Source organism: Rattus rattus, chromosome 2 (assembly GCF_011064425.1).
Source record: "Rattus rattus isolate New Zealand chromosome 2, Rrattus_CSIRO_v1, whole genome shotgun sequence".
NCBI classification, from domain to species: Eukaryota; Metazoa; Chordata; class Mammalia; order Rodentia; family Muridae; genus Rattus; species Rattus rattus.
The window spans coordinates 171,966,419-171,984,219 of NC_046155.1; the positions used below are offsets into that span (position 1 = coordinate 171,966,419).

At 43.0% G+C, this 17,801-nt stretch overlaps 1 pseudogene; it reads left to right on the plus strand.

Annotated features, from left to right (window-relative positions):
- Positions 1–16,811: 16,811 nt before the first annotated feature.
- LOC116892585 lies at positions 16,812–17,639 on the plus strand (annotated as a pseudogene).
- The last annotated feature ends 162 nt before the right edge of the window (positions 17,640–17,801 follow it).

Consider the following 17,801-nt stretch of genomic DNA (forward strand, 5'->3'; position numbering starts at 1 on the left):
CCACAGGGTGCTGAGGGCATCAGCTCTTGAGTACGTAGAACATTGACTCAAATGGATGTGCCATCTACTCTTCCCCATACACTGTTCTAAGTATCTTTTTCTTGGTGTGATAAAAATGCTCTGAGCAGCATCACCTTAAAAGAGAGTAAAAGGTTTATTTTCCTTTTGAGTCTGGGTCATTTAATAGCAGGGAAGGATATGAAGGCAAAACCATGATTCTGGCTGGCTCATTCACTGGCTGGCTCAGGCACTGGCTGGCTTTCTGGCACATGGTTAAATAGCTTTCTTATAAGATTAAGGACCATCTGCCTAGGAATTTTGCTACCCACCGTGGCCTGGCCCTCCTGCATCAGTTAAGACAATCCCTCACAGACACATCCATAGCCAGACTGGATAAGGATGGTTATTCAGTTGAGACGCTTCTCCACAGGTGAATCTAGGCTGTGTCAAGGTGCCAGTGAAGGCTAACTAGGACACTATTTTAAACAGTTAAAATTTTCTCCTCCACAGAAAAAAATCCAGAGGAAGTTCCTCATTCTCCAACTGAGTGGACTCTCATTTCCCGGCAGTCATCACATGGGCTGGAGTCCGCAGCTGTGCAGTAGGGTAAGAGGCTGTATGACAGGAGAAGTTGAGGTTTGACGTTGGATGCAAGTGAATATATGAAGGGGTTATCAGCAAGATATCCAAACCATCTGGAACAAACAGAATAAAGCCACATGTGATGTGAGCAGAAGGAAAGGGAAATCATGGTATATAGAAGGCTATAGATCTGTGCTATAACTTCATTTATGCAGGGCCCAGAGAGAGTTGACTTGCAAGTTAGTAGAAGAGTAATCGAGTAGCATGCATAAGCCCTGATCCATCACCTGTGAACACACACAAAATAACCCCACTAGACATTCATTTGTTCACTAAGCCTGAGTCTTAGATGTTCCCTCCTTCTCCATCATCTTAAACCTCTCAAGACAGAAGGCCCTCCAACCTATTCACTGTGTTCCACATTTTACATTCCTCGGTTCCTGTGTCACTTGTGACATGAGTAAATGACAGTCCAGTTGTCTTTGAACAACTTCAGCCTGTTACCTGCTCAAAGGCAGTGACCATTTATCCTCCACAGGTAGTTTTATTCTAAGTCTCAAATTCATGCTTTCAGGCTACCATTGTCATGCTCTATGGGGTTAGAACTATCCCTTGTGATGGTGGCCTTGAGTAACAGTGCTGTGTAGACAGGAGAGAGAGTATATGGCTCCCTGTGGGACCTCTGATCCTTGCAAAGGTTTCTTTCAGCCAGTGATGGTCTCTGTAACCTAGTCCCCCAATCCATGTCCTTGGAGAACCAGGCAGAAGGTGATTCAGGCAGATGCAGGAGGAGCTGTGTGCTCAGATGTGGTGGGTCAAGTGTGGTGTGTGAGAGAAACAGTCTTTGTCACATGGAAGCTGAGCTGCAGATATTGATGGTACAGACCTAGGACCTGGAGTCACAGCCCCAGTGTCTCTCCTGGTCCTCATGACCCACTGCCTGCCTTGCTCCATGGAGCTGTGTCCCTCCAGCTACACTGAACCCAACTACTGAGAGGGGCCAAGCGACCTCCATGGCTTTGCTGTTCAAGGCTGTCTTAAATAAGAAGACTTTCCATTAATGCCATATCTGGAATTGCTATGCAAGGGACTGAATGACATGGTTACGGCCCATGGAACAGAGGCAGCAGGACATGGGCCTCCAGGAGTTTTGACAGTTGTTGAGTGTGAGGCTTGTTTGTACAAATTTTTTTTCTTCATGTAATTCCTTTGGGAAATATTCTCTCTGGCAAAGTTAATGATTCCATGACAAGTAAAACTAGCATGGCCAAATCCCGTGTGGGAGAGAGCTGGACCCTCAGAAGTGCTGACATTCCTGAGAACTCAGAGGAGACTACTCTCTGCCCACATTACTGGCCCAAGAGAAAATTGCCTAGTGCCATCTGTGTCCCCTGGGCACAGGGATCTAGGAGCAGTTAGGGTCAGGTAACTTCGTGTTTCTGCCTGCACCAAGAGTTGAAAGTCGGTCGCCAGGAGTGCCTACACACTTGATAGCAGAGGTAAGACCAACTTTTCTGCTCCAAGTGACCTGCCTAGTGGACTCAGGACACACAAAGGCAGAAATCCTCAGAGATAGGACACTTCTGGTTTCTGGCTGTGCCCAGAACTAAACTGAACTGATCCAACAGCTCCCTGAACCCAAATCCCATGGGTGAGAGAGCTGAACACTCAGAAGCTCCGGCAATCCTGAGACTTCAGGACTGTCTGCCACTTCTGCCCACCTCTCCCATAGCTCCCATATCTCCCTGGTCAAAGAGGAAACTGCATAGTGCCTCTGGATACAGGAATATAGGAGCAGTCAACAGTAGGAAGCTGCTGGTCCGACCTGCTCCTGGAACTGGACTGAACTGGTCACATAGCTCCCTGCACCCAAATCTAGAGAGATGGACCCTCAGAAGTGCAGGTACTCCTGAGAACTCAAAGGAGAATACTCTCTGCCCATATTCCCAACCCACAAGGAAATCGCCTACTGCCATCTGTGCCCCCTGGGCACAGAGGATTAGAAGCAGTAAGGGGCAGGACCTGTGGGTTTCTACCAGAACCCAGAGGTGAAAACTAGTCACCAGGAGTGCCTACACACCTGAGAGCAGGGCTTTTTGTTCCCAGATACAACTGAAAGAAAACAGGTCTACTGGAATGCTGACACACAGGCCTGCAGGAGGGTCAAGCCACAGTCAGAACAGCAACACAAGCTAACACCAGAGACAGGTGAGATGGTGAGAGGAAAGCACAGGAAACTAAGCAACAGAAATCAAGACTACTTGGCATCATCAGACCTCAGCTCTCCCACCAAACCAAATACTTGATATCCAAACACACTGAAAAAACAAGATTTAGATATAAAATCACATTTTATAATGATGATGGAGGACTTTAAGGAGGGCATAAATAACTCCCTTAAAGACATAGAGGACAACATAAGTAAACAAGTAGAAGCCCTTAAAGAGGAAACACAAAAAAAAAATCCCTTTAAAAAATTACAGGAAAACACAAGCAAACAGATGAAGGGCTTGAACAAAACCATCCAGGACTTAAAAATGGAAATAGAAACAAAAAGGAAAGCACAAAAGGAGACAACCCTGGAGATGGAAAACCTATGGAAGAGATCAGGAGTCATAAATGCAAGCATCACCAACAGAATACACGAGATAGAAGATACCATAAAAAACATTGACACACAGGGGTTGGGGATTTAGCTCAGTGGTAGAGCGCTTGCCTAGAAAGTGCAAGGCCCTGGGTTGGTCCCCAGCTCGAAAAAAAAAAAAAAAAAAAAACATTGACACAACCATCAAAGATAATGTAAAATGCAAAAGGCTCCTAGCCCAAAACATCCAGGAAATTCAGGACACAATGAAAAGATTAAACCTAAGGAAAATATGTATAGAAGAGAGTGAAGACTCCCAACTTAAAGGGCCAGTAAATATCTTCAACAAAGTTATAGAAGAAAACTTCCCTAACCTAAAGAAAGAGATGCCCATAAACATACACAAAACATACAGAACTCCAAATAGATTGGATCAGAAGAGAAATTCCTTCCATCACATAATAGTCAAAACACCAAATGCATGCAAAACAAAAAAAGAAAGAATGTTAAAAGCAGTAAGGGAAAAGGTCAGTAACATATAAAGACCTATCAGAATTACACCAGACTCCTCACCAGAGACTATGAAAGCCAGAAAATCCTGGGCAAATGTCACACAGACCCTAAGAGAACACAAATGCCAGCCCAGGCTACTGTATCCAGCAAAACTCTCAACATAGACGGAGAAACCAAGATATTCCATGACAAAACCAAATTTAAACATTATCTTTCTACAAATCCAGCCCTACAAAGGATAATAAATGGAAAACTCCAAAACAAGGAAGGAGACTACACCCTAGAAAAAGCAAAAAAGTAATCTTCTTGCAACAAATATAAAAGAAGAGACACACACTAACATAATTCCACCTCTAACAATGAAAATAACAGGAAGCAACAATTACTATCCCTTGATATCTCTAAACATCAATGGACTCAATTCCCCAATAAAAAGACATAGACTAATAGACTAGATACATAAAGAGGACCCAGTATTTTGCTGCATACAGGAAACACACCTCAGAGGCAAAGACAGAAAACCACCTCAAAGTAAAAGGCTAGAAAACAATTTTCCAAGCAAATGGTCTGAAGAAACAAGCTGGAATAGCCATTCTAATATCGAATAAAATCAACTTTCAACCAAAAGTCATTAAAAAAGGTAAGGAAGGACACTTCATATTCATCAAAGGAAAAATCCACCAAGAGAAATCTCAATCCTAAATCTCTATGCTCCAAATGCAAGGATATGTGCATTCATAAGATAAACCTTACTAAACCTCTAATCACACATTGTACCTCACACTATAATAGTAGATTTGGGGGTTGGGGATTTAGCTCAGTGGTAGAGCGCTTGCCTAGGAAGTGCAAGGCCCTGGGTTCGGTCCCCAGCTCCGGAAAAAAAAAATAGTAGATTTGAACACCCCACTCTCATCAATGGACAGATCATGGAAACAGAAATTAAACAGAGACATAGAGAACCTAACAGAAGTTATAAACCAAATGGACTTAACAAATATTTATAGAACATTTCATCCTAAAATAAAAGGATATACCTTCTTGTCAGCACCTCGTGGTACCTTCTCCAAAATTGACCATATAATCAGTCACAAATCGGGCCTTAACAGATACAGGAAGATAGAAATAATCCCATGCGTGCTATCAGACCACCACGGCCTAAAGCTGGTCTTCAATAACAATAAGGGAAGAACGCCCACATATACGTGGAAGTTGAACAATGCTCTACTCAATGACAATTTGGTCAAGGATGAAATAAAGGAAGAAATTAAAGACTTCTTAAAATTTAATGAAAATGAAGGCACAACATGCCCAAACTTATGGGGCACAATGAAAGCAGTACGAGGCGGAAAACTCATAGTTCTGAGTGTCTGCAAAAGAAACAGAAGTGAGCATACATCAGCAGTATGACAGCACACCTAAAAGCTCTAAAACAGAAAGAAGCAAATACACCCAAGAGGAGTAGAAAGCAGGAAATAATCAAACTCAGGACTGAAATCAACCAAGTACAAACAGAAAGGACTATAAAAAGAATCAACAGAACCAGGAATTGGTTCTTAGAGAAAATCAACAAGATAGATAAACCCTTAGTCAGACTACCCAGAGGGCACAGAGATATATCCAAATTAACAAAACCAGAAATGAAAAGGGAGACATAACAACAGAATCTGAGGAAATTAAAAAGTCATTAGATCTTACTACAAAAGCCTATATTCAACAAAACTGGAAAAACTAGAGGAAATGGACAATTTTCTAGATAAATACCAGGTACCAAAGTTAAATTCGGAACAGATAAATCATCTAAACAACCCCATAACTGCTAAAGAAATAGAAGCACTTATTAAAAGTTTCTCAACTAAAAAGAGACCAGGAACAAATGGGTTTAGTGAAGAATTCTACCAAACCTTCATAGAAGACCTCATACCAATACTATCCAACTATTCCACAAAAAAGAAACAGATGGAGCACTACCAAATTCTCTCTATGAAGCCACAATTACTCTTACAATTAAACCACACAAAGACCCAACAAAGAAAGAGAACTTAAGACCAATTTTCCTTAGGAATATTGATGCAAAAATACTCAATAAAATTCTCGCTAACCAAATCTAAGAACACATCAAAATGATTATCCATCATGATCAAGTAGGCTTCATCCCACGGATGCAGGGATGATTCACGATATGAAAATCCATCAACGAAACTCAAGACGGATGATCAAAATGTGAGTGCAGATCGCTCATGAGAGACACAGCCAGAATACAGCAAATACAGAGGCGTATGCCAGCAGGAAACCACTGAACTGAGAACGGGACCCTGTTGAAGGAATCAGAGAAAGAACTGGAAGAGCTTGAAGGAGCTCGAGACCCCATATGTACAGCAATGCCAACCAACCAGAGCTTCCAGGGACTAAGCCACTACCCAAAGACTATACATGGACTGACCCTGGACTCTGACCTCGAGGTTGCAATGAATATCCTAGTAAGAGCACCAGTGGAAGGGGAAGCCCTGGGTCCTGCTAAGACTGAACCCCTAGTGAACTAGACTGTTGGGGAGAGGGCAGCAATGGGGGAGGGTTGGGAGGAACACCCATAAGGAAGGGGAGGGGGGGATGTTTGCCCGGAAACCGGAAAAGGGAATAACATTCGAAATGTATATAAGAAATACTCAAGTTAATAATAAAAAAAAAATAAATAAATAAATAAATAAAAATTTTCTTTCAGAAAAAAAAAAAAAAAAAAAAAGAAAATCCATCAACATAATCCACTATATAAACGTACTCAAAGGAAAAAGCACATGATCATTTCATTAGATGCTGGAAAGCATTTGACAAATTAAACAACCCTTCATAATAAAAAGTCCTGGAAAGAACAGGAATTCAAGGTCCATACCCAAACATAGTAAAAGTAATATACAGCAAACCAGTAGCTAACATTAAACTAAATGGAGAGAAACTAGAAGCAATCCCACTAAAATAAGGGACTTAACAAGGCTGCCCACTCTCTCCCTACTTATTCAATATAGTACTCAAAGTCCTAGCCAGGGCAATCAGACAATGAAAGGAGGTCAAAGGGATACAAATTGGAAAGGAAGAAGTCAAAATATCACTATTTGCAGATGACATGATAGTATACTTAAGTGACCTCAAAAGTTCCACCAGAGAACTACTAAGCCTAATAAACAACTTCAGCAAATTTGCTGCATATAAAATTAACTCAAATAAATCAGTAGCCTTCCTCTACTCAAAGGACAAACAGACTGAGAAAGAAATTAGGGAAATGACACCCTTTACAATAGTCCCAAATAATATAAAATACCTCGGTGTGACCAAGCAAGTGAAAAGATCTGTATGAGAGAACTTCCAAGTCTCTGAAGAAAGAAATTGAAGAAGATCTCAGAAGGTGGAACGATCTCCCATGCTCCTGGATTGGCAGGATTAATATTGTAAAAATGGCCATGTTGCCAAAAGCAATTTACAGATTCAAGTCAATCCCCATCAAAGTTCCAACTCAATTCTTCATAGAGTTAGAAAGAACGATTTGCAAATTCATTTGGAATAACACAAAGCCCAGGATAGCAAAGACTGTACTCAACAATAAAAGAACTTCTGGGGGAATCACTATCCCTGACCTCAAGCTGTATTACAGAGCAATAGTGATAAAAATTGTATGGTATTGGTACAAAGACAGGCAGGTAGATCAATGGAATAGAACTGAAGACCCAGAAATGAAACCACACACCTATGGTCACTTGATCTTTGACAAAGGAGCCAAAACCATCGAGTGGATACACTGTTATGGTCACTTGATTTTTGACCAACTAGCTAAAACCATCCAGTGGATAAAAGATAGCATTTTAAGCAAATGGTGCTGGTTCAACTGGAGGTCAGCATGTAGAAGAATGCAAATCAATCCATTTTTATGACCCTGTACAAAGCATAAGTCCAAGTGAATCAAGGACCTTCACATCAAACCAGATACACTCAAAGTAATAGAAGAAAAAGTGGGGAAGAGTCTCAATCAAATGGGCACTGGGAAAAATTTCCTGAACAAAACACCAATGGCTTATGCTTTAAGATCAAGAATCGAGAAATGGGATCTCGTAACACTGCAGAGCTTCTGTAAGGCAAAGGACACTGTCATTAGGACAAAACAGCAACCAACAGACTGGGAAAAGATCTTTACCAATCCTACATCTGATAGAGGGCTAATATCCAAAATATACAAAGAACTCAAGAAGTTAGATTCTTGAGAGCCAAATAACCCTATTAAAAATGGGGTACAGAGCTAAACGAAGAATTCACATCTCAAGAAAATGACTGAGAAGTACCTAAAGAAATGTTCAACATCCTTAGTCATCAGGGAAAATCAAATCAAAACAACCCTGAGATTCCAACTCGCACCACTCAGAATGGCTAAGATAAAAAACTCAGGTGACAACAGATGCTGATAAGGATGTGGAGAAAGAGGAACACTCCTCCATTGTTGGTGGGATTGCAAACTGGTACAACCACTCTGGAAATCAGTCTGGAGGTTCCTCAGAAAATTGGACATCGCACTGCCTAAGGACCCAGCTATACCTCTCCTTGGGCATATACTCAAATGATGCTCCAACATAAAACAAAAAGACACATTCTCCACTATATTCATAGCAGCCCTATTCATAATAGCCAGAAGCTGGAAAGAACCCAGATGCCCTTCAACAGAGGAATGGATACAGAAAATGTGGTATGTCTACACAATGGAGTACTTACTCAGCTATCACAACAATGACTTCATGAAATTCATAGGCAAATGGATCGAACTAGAAAATATCATCCTGAGTGAGGTAACCCAATCACAGATAAACACACATGATATGCACTCACTGATAAGTGGGTATTAACCCAAAAATCTCAAGATACAATCCACAGAGCACATGAGCCTCAAAAAGAAAGATGGCCAAAATGCAGATGCTTCACTCCTTCTTAAAAGGGGGAACAAAAATATTAATATTATGTGGAGGTAAAAATTTGGAGAAGAGACTGAAGGAACGGCCATTCAAAACCTGCCCCACATGTGGCCCACATATATACAGCCAACAGAACTAGATAAAATTGATGAAGTTAAGAAGTGCATGCTGACAGGAACCTGATATAGATGTCTCCTGAGAGATACAGCCAGAGCATTTCAAATACAGAGGCGAATGCTAGCAGCAAATCACTGAACTGAGAACGGGACCCTCATTGGAGGAATTAGAGAAAGGATTGAAAGAGTTGAAGGATCTCTCAACCCCATAAGAACAACAACGCCAACCAACCAGAGCTTCCAGGGACTAAACCACTACCCAAAGACTATACATGGACTGACCCTGGGCTCCAACCTCATAGGTAGCAGAGGATGGCCTTGTTGGGCACCAATGGAGGGAGAAGCCCTTGATCCTGCCAAAGTTGGGCCCCCAGTGTAGGGGAGTGTTGGGGGGTGGCAAGGGGATTGGATGGGGAGAGGAACACCCTTATAGAAGAAGGGGAGGGGGATGGGATAGGGGGCTAATGTGCAGGAAACCAGGAAAGGGAATAACATTTGAAATGTAAATTTGAAAAATATCCAATAAAAAATAAAATAAAATAAAAATAGGAGGAAAAGCCCTGGGTCCCGTGAAGGTCCGTTTCCCCAGTATAGGATAATGTCAGGTCTTTGAGGTTGGAGTGTGTGGGTGGGATGGGTGGGAGTGGGAGCATCCTCATAGAAGCTGATAGAAGGGGGAGGGCAGGGGTTATGGGAGAGGGGGTAAAGGGGCAAACATCTGAAATGTAAATACGTCCTTTCTTAGCCGTTCACAGGCCCCTCCACATTTACCATTTTCACATAGGTGCTACAGGAATAGCTCCCTACCTTGTACAGCAAGACCTTAGGACTAATTAATGTGCCCCCTTCCCATCTGATTCTAGATTTTGACTCATTCCTAAATTCTGCTCATTATTCTCACAGTCCTTATCTTAGCTTCCTGTATACTCACACAGTACTAAATACATTATACTTCCTGGTGCATTCTTTACACGTCCACCTTTGTATACAACATTTGTATTTCCTCACCATTTTGGGAACGAATTTCGGTGATTAGACAATTGAGGAAGGCAGAAGTGTTTGGGGTGGGGTGGATCCAACACATAGTCAAAGACTTACAATTAATAAATCTTTCTCCTAATGGCATGTTTTCAATACATGTTATATATGACTACTGTCATTTTTGAAGGAGAGAAATAAATCGAAGTTGAAGGAAGTTGGTGGGAAATTGGTTTTGTTTTGATGTGATAAAAGGTGTATAGTTTGACTTCCTAAAGGTTGGGCTGTGTTCTGTGTATCGGTTTAATCAGGAAGGGATTTAAAAGAGGGATTAGAGAGGTAAAACTGTCAGAGGGCTGGGGGAATTAAGGTCAAAGAAACCAATAGTGGATTAGTTTAAAAAAAAAAAGTCAAATAAGTCAAAAAATGTAAATACATAAGATATCCAAGAAAAAAAAAGTAGCATGAGTTTAGAACAAGGGCATGTTTATATCTCAGCAGTATGGTAAAAACTAAAATCTTCAGGACAGCCCTTCAGGCTGTGGGAAAAAATTCTGAAAACATGAGTACAAAATTATATAATTTTTCAACTATGTAAAATATAAGGATGCGATATGAATTATATGAGAAATTTCACTCACCTAGAAAAACAGTGGCAACTGCACTGTGAGCCACTTTGGCAGAAAAATACAAAGGCGGTCAGATTCCTGAGTTCAAGGTCAGCCTAGGAGAAAAAGGAGTTTAGGTCAAGATCCAAGCGTGGTAGAAATGGCGATTACAGGGTGGAATCCCACCCAGCTAAGTTTATTGTCTGTGCTCACAAAGGCAGACAGATCTCTGAAATCATTTGCAATGATGAAAAAATGTGTTTGCTATCTCTTTCTAAGAATCAGTGGGCTGGGGTCATGGGATGCTGATTCTTGAGATAATCAAAATGGAATGCGGAGTGGATGATTGAATTGATAAGTAAATTAAAGGCTGAACTTTTGGTCAGTAATAGATGAGCTCTCCAGGGATTTTTTTACTGTATATTTTTTAATTTACATTTCAAATGTTATCCCCTTCCCAGTTTCCCCATCCATAAACCCCCTATCTCATCCCTCCTCCCCTTCTTTCTATGAGGATGTTCCCCCATCCACACACCCACTCCTTCTCCCCTGCTAGACCTGACATTCCCCAACACTGGGGTTCCAACCTTGGCAGAATCAAGGGCTTCTCCTCCCATTGATACCCAACAAGGCCATCCTCTGCTACATATAGCTGGAACCATGGGTCTGTCCGTGTGTATTCTTTGGATGGAGGTTTAGTCCCTGGGAGCTCTGGTTGGTTTGTACTGTTGTTCTTATGGGGTTGCAAAAGCCCTTCAGCTCCTTCAATCCTTTCTCAAACTGCTCCACTGGGGTCCCCATTCTCAGTTCAATGGTTGACTATGAGCATCTGCCTCTGTATTTGTCATGCTCTTGCAAAGCCTCTCAGGAGACAGCTATATCAGGCTCTTGTCAGCATGTACTTCTTGATATCAGCAATATCATCCAGGTTTGGTGATGGTATATGGGCTGGATCCCCAGCTGGTGCAGCCTCTGGATAGCCTGTTTTTCAGTCTCTGTTCCAAACTTTGTCTCTGAATTTACTCCTGTGAATATTTTTGTTCCCCTTTCTAAGAAAGACTGAAGCATCCGCCCTTTGGTTGTCCTTCTTGGTGAGCTTCATGGGGTCTGTGGATTGTATATTGGATAATCCAAGCTTTTGGGCTAATATCCACTCATCAGTGAGTGCATTACCTCATTAAGAATGATATTTTCGGGGGTTGGGGATTTAGCTCAGTGGTAGAGCACTTGCCTAGGAAGCGCAAGGCCCTGGGTTCGGTCCCCAGCTCCGAAAAAAAGAACAAAAAAAAAATGATATTTTCGGGTGGGGATTTAGTTCAATGGTAGAGGGCTTGCCTAGCAAGCACAAGGCCCCAGGTTCAGTCCTCAGCTCAAAAAAAATGATATTTTCTAGTTCCATCCATTTGCCTATGAATTTCATGAGGTCTTTTTTTTGTACCAGAGTAGTACTCTATTGTGTAGATGTACCACATTTTCTGTATCCATTCCTCTGTTGAGGGATATCTGGATTCTTTCCAGCTTCAGGCTATTATAAATAAGGCTGCTATGAACATAGTTAGCAGGTGTCCTTGTTATATGTTGGAGCATCATTTGGGTATATGCCCAGGAGTGATATAGCTGGGTCCTCAGGTAGTACTATGTCCAATTTTCTAAGGACCCTCCAGACTGACATTGTTGGTGAAATTGCAAGCTGGTACAACTCTGGAAATCTGAGAATTTTTAGAATTGCAAAAGAAAACTGTCAAGACCAGAGAACCATATGGAAAACTGTCTCAAGACAAACATATACTGTTAGCTTGTAACCCACAATTTTACTTCCAGTTGTTTATTCACTGCTCCCAGACACCCCTTCCTCAGAACCCCTCTCCAACCCAAGGCTGGTACTTGATACATTGAGCATCCTTTAGGGACATCCACAGCCTGTCTGCAAGACTTGATGTGCATTCAGAAATCTCATGTGAGACAATGAGCAGGTTTAGTATTTAGCACACTATTCAGGCTGCACCATAGGGTAGGCTTCCCAGGGGTTCCATGGTGACTTGCATGAGGCACAGGACCCCAAGAAACAAAGATTGACCCTCAGAAGAAGAAAAATACGAGGGAAAAGCAAACAGGTTTGAAACAGAATCCTATTTCCCCTTGGTCTGTAATGCCCAGTCTCACACAGGTAAGGACCAAGCAGGAGTATTTCCTAATTCACAGCTGGCTGCTTGATTTCAATATTTTATGTGCAAGATAATTTTGGCTTCATGCATATCTGTGCACCACAGAATGCCTGATGCTCACACAGGTCAGAAGGGGGCATCGGATCTTCTGAATAGGAAGTTACAGGTGACTATGAGCCGCTAGGAACTGTAATGGACTCCTCTACAAGAGATTCCAGTATTCAAAACCACTGAGCCATCTCTCCAGCCCTCCCACTGGGTGTTTTCAGAGTCATTTCTAACTAGAGGGAGGCAGAAAGCCAGAATGTGCTGGAACTGTGCTCTAAGGGACAAGTGTGTTTGGCAGATCCAGGATAGGGATTTGGAATGCTAACTTTTGACATATGTGACCATTGTTACCAACCTATAGAATCTAAGGCTGATTCCTGCAAAAATTATTTTTCTAAAGAGCAAAATAGGGTAAGATGAAAGATGGATGCTAAAGTCATTTGAAATCAGTGACTCCCTGAGCAGATAAAACCTAGAAGGATTTACTGAAACAAGGGTGACACAGCAAAGACCTGTCCTTCACCTTCCAGTAGGAGTGACAGCAGCACACCAGAAATGCATGATGTTCTGTCTAGCACGTGGGATAAGGAGTCTTGGAATTCTCAGAAATTCTCCAGAGACATGTGGCTTAGCCCATGAGTCAAATCTAAGGGTCCATTTGATTTCACTTCCTGGACAACATGTCCCCTCAACTGTTGATGACCAAGATCAACACCAGATCCTCCCTGCTCTACAGATACCTCAGAAGGCCTCCAGGGTGGAGACACTGGATACGTGGCTGGAGACAGATAGCTTGGGCTACACTTCTGTCACATGTGGCCTGTGTGAGGCTCGTGTGGCCACTGTGTTCCCTGTGTCTGAGTCCCAGTGACAGCACACCTAGGGGAACAAGTGTTGCAGTGTCAACAAGGTAGCCTTAAGTATGAACAAGGCCCTGACACTGGGGCAGGACACCTGTCCAGATCAGCAGTGTCTGTTCCTCTTTGCCTGCAGGAGAGGATTCATTAGACTTACTCCCTGAAGATATGGAGTCATCAGTAGAACCTACGTCCTCTGTCCCTCCCTTGGGGACACTGACATTCCTGTGAAGTCTCACCAGTTCATCACAACAGCTGACTGGTGGTCTAAGCATATGTCAGCTGTGCTCTCCGTGCGTCTCAGGAGATGCCCTGTGACCTAGCCTACCTGTGGCTCTTGTGGCAGTGCACTGGACAGTTCCATAAACTGGGAGATTCAGACAGCTAATAAATCATTCTCTTAGCTCTAATGGATCAGATTCCAACACTCCCCCAAGGTAGGACAATTCTCTGGAGCCAGGAATTCCTAGCAGTCTCTTCTATTAAGAGTGCACAGTTCCCTCAGCCAGATTCTTAGTATCAAGAATCTCTCTTGGGCCACATTTACGGTGAGACCGACACTATCAAGGCTTCTCCTGATTCTTTGGCTGAGTTACTGCCCCCCAAAAATACACCCTGTTCTTAACAGTGCGAATTCATATAAAACATTCAGGTATTTCAGTCTGTCTACTCTGGGTGGTTCCTGCACTAAATTCTAAAACCCCAGTGTGGGCACAACATACTGATAGGAAGCAGGAATAGTCTATACCAGTGTGAGCAAAGTGAAAACATCCCACCTTGCACCCAGAGGTCATAAAACCTCAGGCAGAGGTCACACGAAACCATTGAATATTTACATGGTGACAGTTGGTGCGTTTGTCTAGGTCCAACCTCAGCATTTGTGCAGATCCCAGCACACTTTGATTGGGATGGAGAGAATTGGGTGGGAGTTGGGGTGGGGAGGGGAGCAGGGCAGAGAGAATCAGTTGTAGGGAGAACCCAGGAGAGAGAACAGAAATCAGTGAAAGGGAACACTACACACAGGACATCTCTATTACGTGGTAGACCCCAGGGTGGCTATTTGGGTGACTGTAGCTGAAACTCCTAGCTGTAGAGGATATAGATCCTGAATTTTCCACATTCTGTAGCCAGGCAGAACTCCCATCATAGGGATGAGGACACCAACACACCCACAAAAGCTTTGACCTAAAATGTGTCCGCCTACAAGAAGTTCAGGGACAAAGATAGAGCAGAGCTGGGGGAAATGGCCAGCCAATGACTGAACCAAACTGAGACCCACCCATCTCTGACACTATTGGTACTCTGTTACACTTGCAGATAAGAGCCTAGCATAACTGTCATCTGAGAGGCTCCACCCAGCAGCCAGTGGAGAGAGATGCAGAGACCCACAGCCAATCATATGTAGCATGAGCACAGCTTGGTCTTCATGTGGGACCCCAGCCACTGCAGCAGGGGCTATCCTTGAATTTGTTGCCTGCCTGAGGATCCCATTCACTGAACTGAGCTGATTTATCTGGCCTCCATGAGAGAGGATGCACCAAGGCCTGCAGTGACTGAGGTCCTGGGTGAGTGAGGGGATTGAGGGGGAGATACCCAGGGAGAAAAAGCAGGGGATGAAGAAATGAGCTGCAGGGGTGGGGGAGTCTGAGAGGAGTGGGGCTGATATTGGGATGAAAAGGAAATAAATAAGTTTAAAGGAAAAAAACACAGAGTCAACTCAGGACTCAGTGGGGACGACACTGACAGCTTTCCCTCTAAGAGCAGGATCCATGAAAGGATGCTGCTGTGATATCTTGGTGTCACTCAGTGGTGTCTGCTCAGTATTCCCTTAGGAGTCCTGGACACAATTCAGCAACAAAAAGAAATGGATGGTAGCCAACCAATCAGTTGTAGAGTGTATCTGCTGATGTTTGGAGAAAATCCTAAAGAATCTATAGAAGGTTCTGGAAATTAGGAACATAAACGCCCACCTGAGCTGCACTTCTGGAAATTAATATTGACCTCAAATAACCGGATGACATGTTTGGTCAAATGCATAGACTAGTGTAGATGTGATTGCACACGGCTGGAAGGAGCAGGATGACTTTAGAAGTGCTTTGGCTTCTGTAAAGGCAAAGGACACTGTGGTTAGGACAAACGGCAACCAACAGATTGGGAAAAGATCTTTACCAATCCTACAACAGATAGAGGCCTTATATCCAAAATATACAAAGAACTCAAAAAGTTAGACCGCAGGGAGACAAATAACCCTTTTAAAAAATGGGGTTCAGAGCTAAACAAAGAATTCACAGCTGAGGAATGCCGAATGGCTGAGAAACACCTAAAGAAATGTTAATAGATAGTCATCAGGGAAATGCAAATCAAAACAACCCTGAGATTTCACCTCACACCAGTGAGAAAAGATCAAAACTCAGGTGACAGCAAATGCTGGCGAGGATGTGGAGAAAGAGGAACACTCCTCCATTGTTGGTGGGGTTGCAGACTGGTACAACCATTCTGGAAATCAGTCTGGAGGTTCCTCAGAAAATTGGACATTGAACTGCCTGAGGATCCAGCTATACCTCTCCTGGGCATATACCCAAAAGATGCCCCAACATATAAAAAAAGACCGTGCTCACTATGTTCATCGCAGCCTTATTTATAATAGCCAGAAGCTGGAAAGAACCCAGATGCCCTTCAACAGAGGAATGGATACAGAAATGTGGTACATCTACACAATGGAATATTACTCAGCTATCATAAACAATGACTTTAATTTAAATTTGTAGGCAAATGGTTGAACTGGAAAATATCATCCTGAGAGGAGCTAACCCAATCACAGAAAGAATGGTATGTACTCATTGATAAGGGCTATTAGCCCAAATGCTTGAATTACCCTAGATGCCTAGAACAAATGAAACTCAAGACGGATGATCAAAATGTGAATGCCTCTGAGGAGACACAGCCAGAATACAGCAAATACAGAGGCGTATGCAAAAAGCAGGAAACCACTGAAGAGAAAGGACCCCGTTGAAGGAATCAGAGAAAAACTGGAAGAAGAAGGGCTCGAGACCCCATATATGTACAGCAATGCCAGCCCAACCAGAGCTTCCAGGACTAAGCCACTACCAAAGACTATACATGGACTGACCCTGGACTCTGACCTCATAGGTCAATGAATATCCTAGTAAGAGCACCAGTGGAAAAAGCCCTGGGTCCTCTAAGACTGAACCCCAGTGAACTAGACTGTTGGGGAGAGGGAGCAATGGGGAAGGTTGGGAGGGGAACACCCATAAGGAAGGGAGGGGGGAGGGATGTTTGCCCGGAAACCGAAAGGAATAACACTGAAATGTATATAAGAAATACTCAAGTTAATAATAAAAAAAAATTAAAAAAAAAAAAAGAAGTGCTTTGGACCTCCCCGAGCCGAGCAAGATGCCCAAAGGAAAGAAGGCCAAAGGGAAGAAGGTGGCCCTGGAGCCCACCCCCAATCTTCCACCTCTCCTCACCCCCCTGTTTGTCAAGAAACAGGAGACCAAAAACATGGTCAATTCTTTGTTTGAGAAAAGGACCAAGAACTTCGGGATTAGGCAGGACATCCAGCCCAAAAGAGATCTCACACACTTTGTCAACTGGTCCCCGCTATGTCATTCTACAGCGGCAAAGAGCCATCCTCTATAAGCAGCTCACAGTACCTCCTGCCATTAACCAGTTCCCCCAGGCCCTGGACAGGCAAACAGTGACTCAGCTGCTTAAGTTTGCCCACAAGTACAGGCCAGAGACAAAGCAGGAGAAAAAGCAGAGACTGCTGGCCCGCGCTGAGAAGAAAGCTGCTGGCAAAGGGGACGTCCCAACTAAGAGACTGCCTCTCCTCTGAGCAGGGGACAATACAGTCACCACCTTCGTGGAGAACAAGAAGGCTCAGCTGGTGGTGATTGCCCATGATGTAGACCCCATTGAGATAGTGGTTTTCCTGCTGCCCTGTGTTGAAAGATGGGGTACCCTACTGCATCATCAAGGGAAAGTTCAGGCTGGGGCTCCTGGTCCACAGAAGACATGCATCACTGTTACCTTCACACAGGTTAACTCAGAAGACAAGAGTGCTCTAGCTAAGCTGGTGGAAGCTATTAGGACATTTATAATGACAGATATGATGAGACCTGCCACCACTGGGGAGCCAACGTTCTGGGTCCTAAGTCTGTAGCTCTCGTTTTCAAGCTGGAAAAGGCAAAGGCTAAAGAACTCACCACTAAATTGGGTTAAATGTACAATACGTTTTCTATTCATAAATATAATTCCAAAGTTAAAAATAAAGGAAAAAATGATTTGGAAATGGGCAGTGGTGATGGTCACATGACAATATAAATGAGCTTCACACAGCTGTGTGCTTCATAACAGCTAAAGGGATAAATCTCATATACATAT